Here is a 7,369-nt window from a genome sequence, read left to right on the forward strand (position 1 = left end):
CAACCTCCGCCTCCCGGGTTCGAGCGATTCTCCTGCCTCAGTCTCCCGAGTAGGTGGGATTACAGGTGCGTGCCACCACGTCCAGCTAATTTTGTATTTTTAGTACAGACGGGGTTTCACCATGTTGGCCAGGCTGGTCTCAAACTCTTGACCTCAGGTAATCCGCCCGCCTCGGCCTCCCAGAGTGCTGGGATTACAGGCGTGAGCCACTGCACCCGGCCTCTATCTCTGGGTATTTAGCCTAGGTGGCTGGCTCCAAGTTATCACTACCTCCTTGTAATGGAGGTAACAGAGGCTTTATTTTCCCTTTGGCTAAAGGCAGTTAATAACACAGCTGACCGCTCCAATTACCAGTTGAACTGAGGATGAACTGTGTGTAGCAAATGGTGCTAAATTTCTTTCTCGAGGACAAATTCTTGACAACATGTATTTTAGGGCTTGCATCTGCCTACCTATGTAAAGGGGTGACATTTCTTGGGGCTATAAACGGAATTGTCGGCCGGACGCGGTGGCTCACACCTTCAATCCCATCCCGTTGGGAAGCCAAGGCGGGAGGGTCACTTGAGCCCAGGAGTTTGAGACCAGTCTAGGCAACATATGGAGACTTCCTGTCTACTTAAAAAAAGAAAAGAAGAAGAAAAAAAAAGAAACATTGCAGTTCTGTATCCAGAAGTCCCAGAGTCTACCATTGATTTCCTCAGCAATTTGTCCAGGCTGTCTCAAAATTGACTGGCATAGATCCAGGAGCAGATCAAAATTCTGCCCAGGTCTTAGCCCACCTTTGTCTCGGCTCTCTTACTGACTATCCAAACTCAAGTTAGGCAAAAAGTGGTAGGGTAGGCTGGGAGTGGTGGCTCACGCCTATAATCTCAGCACTTTTGGGGGCCGAGGCGGGGGCGGATCACCTGAGGTCGAGACCAGCCTGACCAACATGGAGAAACCCCGTCTCTACTAAAAATACAAAATTAGTCGGGCCTGGTGGCGGGTGCCTGTAATCCCAGCTACTCGGGAGGCTAAAGTAGGAGAATCGCTTGAACCCGGGAGGTGGAGGTTGCGGTGAGCCGAGATGGCACCATTGCACTCCAGCCTGGGCAACAAAGAGCGAAACTCCGTCAGAAGGAGAAAGGAAAAAAAGGTATACTCGGAAAAGGGTCAGTCTCTCTCTCCTTCCACTCTGTTCCCGGTCAGTCGGCCTGGTAAATAATTTCATCAATTCTGGTTTATCAGGCTTGTATTCCTTTTCGCAAGAAGAAAAACACACTTTTTTTGCAAGAAGAAATAGACACAGGATGGCATACTACACATACCCTTTTTCACTTTACTTTCCTCACTGTACAACACGGTCAATGCGCCAGACCTAGGGAAACCTAGATAGAGGTCGAGCGAACCCTGCCCAAGACCCCAAGAACAGCATCAACGAAAATGTAAACATACTAGGTACCACTCGAGGCCTGACTAGCCCAAGGGACTGATTTTCCAACAGTAAAGACAGGATATCAAACGACTCAGTCCAACTTTGAACTTGAAACTACAAAATAATATTCATTTTAACTAAAAACGTCAGAGTAGATGTCTCTCGGTCCTCATTTTTCCAAAGCTGAGCCCAAACTCGAGCCCTACTCTGCCCCGGCGCTGGGTCACTCCAAGGCCAGGCAGTGGGGCCGCGATCTCTCTCTCTCTCTCTGGTCCTCTCGGGTCTCCCTTTGAGGTCCCAGGCCCGCGGCCACATGTCCATCCGCGCGCTCCCAGCACCCGAGCGGTCCCTCAGCAGGTCTCGCGTCAACCAGGAGGAGAGACCGGAGCACTGGAGGCGTCCCGTGGCAGTGGGGGCGTGGCATATGCAAATATACAGCGCGCGCGGAGCCTGCCGGTCCCGCCGGTCCTGGGACCCCACGTCCCAGGCCACCACATCGGGAGTGGTTTCCGGGTGGTTTTCCGGAGCCACGAGGGGAACGAGGGGATCTTGAAGGGGAGCGGGGGCTGAGGTCGCGCGAGGGAAGTGACCGTTTCTAGAGTGTGGCGGGCGTGTAGGAGTGAGTGGACGAGAAGGGTCAGACCCGTTTTTAATTGGCGGGGAAAGTAGCATGATCACGAATGTGGTTTTTCCAGGGAGGTGGTTTCATGCCATACGCTCAGTATGTGGTGATTTCTGCGATTTCCACAAATGGGGGGGACTCGACTGCATGATTTGTGGGAGTAGGGGAATGTGTTCGCGCTTTCTTTAGGTCATTGGTTGTTTTTTAATGAGATATTTAGCTGATTTCTTGTTTTTTCGAGTCTTGTAGAGAAGCAGGTGTGGTCTCCGTTTTCCCGGTTGCGGCTGGTGGAGAAGCTGGTTTACGACAGAGTTCTTCTCGGAACGTAATTTCTTTGTCGGGCCGTGGTAGAACTCACTTACGGCAGAGTTCTTCTCAGAACACCTCATTTCTTTGTTTTTCTTTGAGATGAAGTCTCAATTTGTCGCTCCGTCGCTCAGGCATAAGTGGCAGTGGTGCGATCTCGGCTCCCTGCAGCCTCCGCCTCCCGAGTTCAAGCAATTCTGGCTCAGCCTCCCGAGTAGCAGGAAAGACATGCGCGCCGCCACGCCCGGCTAATTTTTGTATGTTTAGTAGAGACGGGGTTTTACCATGTCGGCCAGGATGGTCTTGATTTCCTGACCTCGTGATCCCCCCGCTTCGGCCTCCCAAAGTGCTGGGATGGCAGGCGTGAGCCACCGCGCCCGGCCTCTTTCTTCCTCCCCGTCCCCTCTCTGTAGTACTTAGTACCTTGCTGCTTAGTAGTAGTGTGGCCCTCGATCAGCAGCTTCAGCATCACCTGGCACCTTGGAGTGACTCACTTAAGAATGCAGACTCGGCCAGGCGCTGTGGCTCACGCCTGTAATCCCAGCACTTTGGGAGGCCGAGGCGGTTGGATCACCTGAAATCAGGAGTTGGAGATCAGCCTGATCAACATGGAGAAACCCCGTCTCTACGAAACATACAAAATTAGCCGGGCGTGGTGGCGCATGCCTGTAATCCTAGCTACTCGGGAGGCTGAGACAGGAGGAGAACCGCTTGAACCCGGGAGGCGGAGGTTACAGTGAGCCGTGATCGCGCCATTGCACTCCAGCCTGGGCAACAGAGCAAGACTCCGTCTCAAAAATAAATAAATAAATAAATAAATAAATAAATAAATAAATAAAGAGTGCAGACTCTTAGGCTCCACCTTCGCAACATCTACTGAGTCAGAATGTGCATTCAGAATGTCCGCGGTGACGTTTAAGAAGCACTGATCGAACATGCTGTATGTTTTAGCTTTCTGTCTAACTTCACCCACTTGGAATGTAAGCTCCAGGTTAGCGATTCTTGCCTATTTTGTTGACTGCTCCATCCACAGGTGACTAGAAAGCTGCCTGGATTTCAATATATTTGTCGGATTAATCTATTGACAGCAGGTGCCCAGGTCCTAGCTCTGAACTCAGGGGAGATTAATACTGTGTCTTTCCTACAGAGAAATCACAGAGTTGCAAATCCTCCCTGTTCAGCTTCATCAGCACTTAATACCATTTGCTCCAGCTCCTGGGTGAGAGCTACGACGAAACTAGTCCCTGAGCCCAGCGGGAGGATCCACTAGTCCACACCCTCGACCTCTGTCAGCCTCTTCAGCCCCTTCTCTCCTCGCTTGAGGAGAATGTGATCGTTTGACATCCATCAGGAAAAGGTAAGTTTGGGGTAAGCACTTTGTTTTTCTCACACCGCTGCCCCTTCTATTTATCCGGTGGTTTAACCTGGTTTGAGCCAACATTATCTTGCCTGGATTAGCAAGTCTCCTGATTGGTCTCCCTGCTTTTCATTTCATTTATTATTATTATTATTATTATTATTATTTTTTTTTTTTATCAGACAATGCCACACCTCTGCTCAAAACCTGATTCACCCAGATTTTTTTTTTTTTTTTTGAGACGGAGTCTCGCTCTGTCACCCAGGCTGGAGTGCAGTGGCGCGATCTCGGCTCACTGCAAGCTCCGACCCCCAGGTTCATGCCATTCTCCTCCCGAGTAGCTGGGACTACAGGCTTCTGCCACCGCGCCCGGCTAATTTTTTTGTTGTTGTTGTATTTTTAGTAGAGATGGGGTTTCACCGTGTTAGCCAGGATGGTCTCGATCTCCTGACCTTGTGATCCGCCCGCCTCGGCCTCCCAGAGTGCTGGGATTACAGGCGTGAGCCACCGCTCCCAGCCTGTTGTTTTTTGAGGCAGGGTCTCGCTCTGTCGCCCAGACTGGAATGCGGCACCGCCATCTCGGCTCACTGCAACCTCTTCCTCTGGGGTTCAAGAGATCCTCCCGCCTCAGCCTCCCGAGTAGCTGGAGCAACAGAGGCGCGCGCCACCACGCCCGGCTAATTTTTGTATTTTTTGTAGAGAAGGGGTCTCGCCATGTTGGCCAGGCTGGTCTCGAACTCCTGGGCTCAAGCGATCCGCCCACCTTGGCCTCCCAAAGTGCTGGGATGACAGGCGTGAGCCACCAGCCCCTATCGGGTTATCTTGTTTGATCACAAAACGGGCAATTTCTTGAGTGCAAGTCAGAAATGACCACAGGGCACTTTGTGGGGCCACCCTGTGTTCCAGAGGTGGGGTGGGGGCGGTGTGGGGGTGGCTCCGGTGCCGCGGGGAGAAGGCGGAACGGCGCCTGATCCCTACTCCGGAGCTTCCGGGAGGGGCGCCGCGTGGCTGCGGCTGAGGGGGACCAGGCTTCCTTTCTTCAAACTCTTGAGTTTTCCTTCCAGCGTCACTGCATTCGGTTACTAGATATTCTGAGGTGGTTCGTGTCACTTTTACTCAGGAAGACGCGACAAACGAAAGTTACCACGATTTCTTACTGAGGCGGTTTCGCACTTAAAACGTCAATGGGCGAAAACTCCCGGCCTGAGTTTTCTTTTGTTTGTTTGTTTGTTTTTCGTTTTTTTGAGACGCAGTTTTTACTCTGTCGCCCAGGCTGGAGTGCAGTGTCACGATCTCGGTTCACTGCTACCCCGGCCTCCCGGGCTCAAGCGATTCTCCTGCTTCAGCCTCCCGAGTAGCTGAGATTACAGGCGTGCGCCACCACGCCCGGCTAATTTTTGTATTTTTAGTAGACAAGGGGTTTCCCCGTGTTGGCCAGGATGGTCTCGAACTCCTGACCTCAGGTGATCCACCCGCCTGGGCCTCCCTCTCCCAAAGTGCTGGGATTACAGGCGTGAGCCACCGAGCCCGGCCCCGAGTTTTCGATTACTTGAAGATGAGCTCGATCTGGCGAGAAGAGAAGGGGCTGAATACTTGTTTTTTGGTGAAAGGAAGGTGAAACCAAACCCGAGCCCAGCTCTGCCCAGGCTCAGGGTCTCTCCGCGGGTGGGGGTGGGGCCGCGAGCGCTCTCTCTCTCTCTCTCTCTCTCTCCCCCCCTTCTCACTATCCTCTCTCTCTGCTGCTCTCTCTCTTCTCTCTGTCACTCTCTCTCCCCTCACTCTCTCTCCCTTCTCACTATCTTCTCTCTCTCTCTGCTGTCTCTCTCTCCTCTCTCTCACTGTCTCTCCTCTCTCTCTCTCTGCTGTCTCTCTCTCCTCTCTCTTCGCTCTCTCTTGTCCCCTCGGGTCTCCCTTTCAGGTCCCTGGTCCTCGGCCGCGCGCCCACCTAGTCCCCGAGACACCCGTGGGCCTGCCCAGCGCCCTCGCTAGGTCCGGTATCCGGGAGCAGGAGAGACCGGAGCGCCGGGAACGTCCCCCAAAGAGGGCGTGACGTATGCAGATGAGGACGGCGCGCGGAGGCTGCCGGTCACACTGGGCCTGGGCCCCCACGTCCCGTGCGGCGACATCCGAGTGCTGCCGGGGTGGTTTTCCCTAGCGGCGAGGGTGGGGCGAGGGAGCTGGAGAGGGTGAGGGGGAGAGAAGGCGGGGCCGACAGCTCATACTTAACCTGGCAGGAGAGATGTCATCATCATGCAGGTGGCTTTCTCAGGGCGAGGCTTATCAATTGCCCTCCGGATGTGCTGAGCCCGGCGATTGTCCCCGAATGTGGGCAACTCGACTGCGTAATTTGTGGTAGTGGGGGACTGCGTTAGCGCTCTGCTCTCCCTTGATCCTTTTTAACCCGTTCTGAAAAGTAAGCTTTTGCTTTCGTGCTCCTCAGGAGCAGCCGCCAGTGATCAGGGGCTCGTTGTTCTTCGCGTTGTGCTCCTGCGTCTTAGTGACTCGAACTGCTTGTTTGTCACGAGCCTGGGGTTTCAGGGTGGGGTGCACGCGTGGTCTTATTATAGTCATGATTGCCGATTCTTGGCAAGCTGCAAGATCGGGGACCTGTCTAGGTAGGAAGTAAAGGCGGGTGTTTTGCGCCTCTTTTTAGCTGCTTTTTGTTCTCGTTTATGTCTAAACTAGGTGATATTTGGAGGTCAGACACTGTGGGGTGACGCGGAATACAGGATCCTTGGTATATAAATTACTAGGGCTTCTTTTTTAAACTTGGGATTTTTAAACTACAAATCCCAGCACTTTGGAAGGCCGAGGCGGGTGGATCACCTGAGATCAGGATTTCGAGACCAGCCTGACCAACACGGAAAAACCCCATCTCTACTAAAAACACAAAATTAGCCGGGCATGGTGGCACATGCCTGTAATCCCAGCTGCTCGGAAGGCTGAGGCAGGAGAATCACTTGAACCCAGGAGGTGGAGGTTGCGGTGAGCCGAGATCGCACCACTGCACTCAAGCCTGGGCAAGATCCCTCTGGTGGGACAAATTTCTCTTAAATTTTCTTGTAAAGGACAGGAAAATAGTGGGAGAGTTCTGAAACCCTCTGCCATAAATATTGAACTTTGCCATAAATATGGGATTCCATAAGAATTTAGACTCATCCATTAGAGGGATACAAAAGCAGGCAGAACTACAGGGAAATCCCAGCACTTTGGCAGAACTACAGGGAAATCTGGTTTGTCAGGAACCGAGTCTGATAGAATCCCCCGAGTCTGACAGGGTGGTGGTGGTGGTGGTTTGGTTGGTTGGTGTTTTTTTTCTTTTTTTTCCCCTAAAGTCTGCACACAGCTTAGGTTGATTGTTTTTTCCCTTGAGAGCAGACACTTTAATCTGCAAAATGGGATGACTCCTGCATTGCAACACCTTGTAACACTTTGCCACCTTCAGCTGACAGCACATGCCCTAAACATCTTACTTCAGTTCCGCAATATTACAGTATGTCTAGTAGTGTGATGTCTTATGTCCCTGCCAGGGAGAAATTGTAACAAAGCCAAAGTATCAGTTTTACATTGCCCTTGGGTTTCAGAGGTTACCAGCAAATCATCTGCCTATTAAATCATTCTAGATCCCTCTGGTGGGACAAATTTCTCTTAAATTTTCTTGTAAAGGACA

The 7,369-nt window shown here is 52.1% G+C and overlaps 2 non-coding genes across 2 annotated transcripts; both read left to right on the forward strand.

The window, feature by feature from the left end:
• The first annotated feature begins 2,059 nt into the window (after positions 1-2,059).
• LOC113221106 lies at positions 2,060-2,225 on the forward strand. Its single transcript, XR_003307706.1, has one exon. It is a non-coding gene; the product is annotated as a U1 spliceosomal RNA (small nuclear RNA).
• A 3,692-nt stretch (positions 2,226-5,917) lies between these two features.
• LOC113221105 lies at positions 5,918-6,083 on the forward strand. The gene has a single exon (XR_003307705.1). It is a non-coding gene; the product is annotated as a U1 spliceosomal RNA (small nuclear RNA).
• Positions 6,084-7,369: the final 1,286 nt, after the last annotated feature.

Source organism: Piliocolobus tephrosceles, unplaced genomic scaffold (genome assembly GCF_002776525.5).
Source record: "Piliocolobus tephrosceles isolate RC106 unplaced genomic scaffold, ASM277652v3 unscaffolded_20610, whole genome shotgun sequence".
In the NCBI taxonomy this organism is placed as follows: domain Eukaryota; kingdom Metazoa; phylum Chordata; class Mammalia; order Primates; family Cercopithecidae; genus Piliocolobus; species Piliocolobus tephrosceles.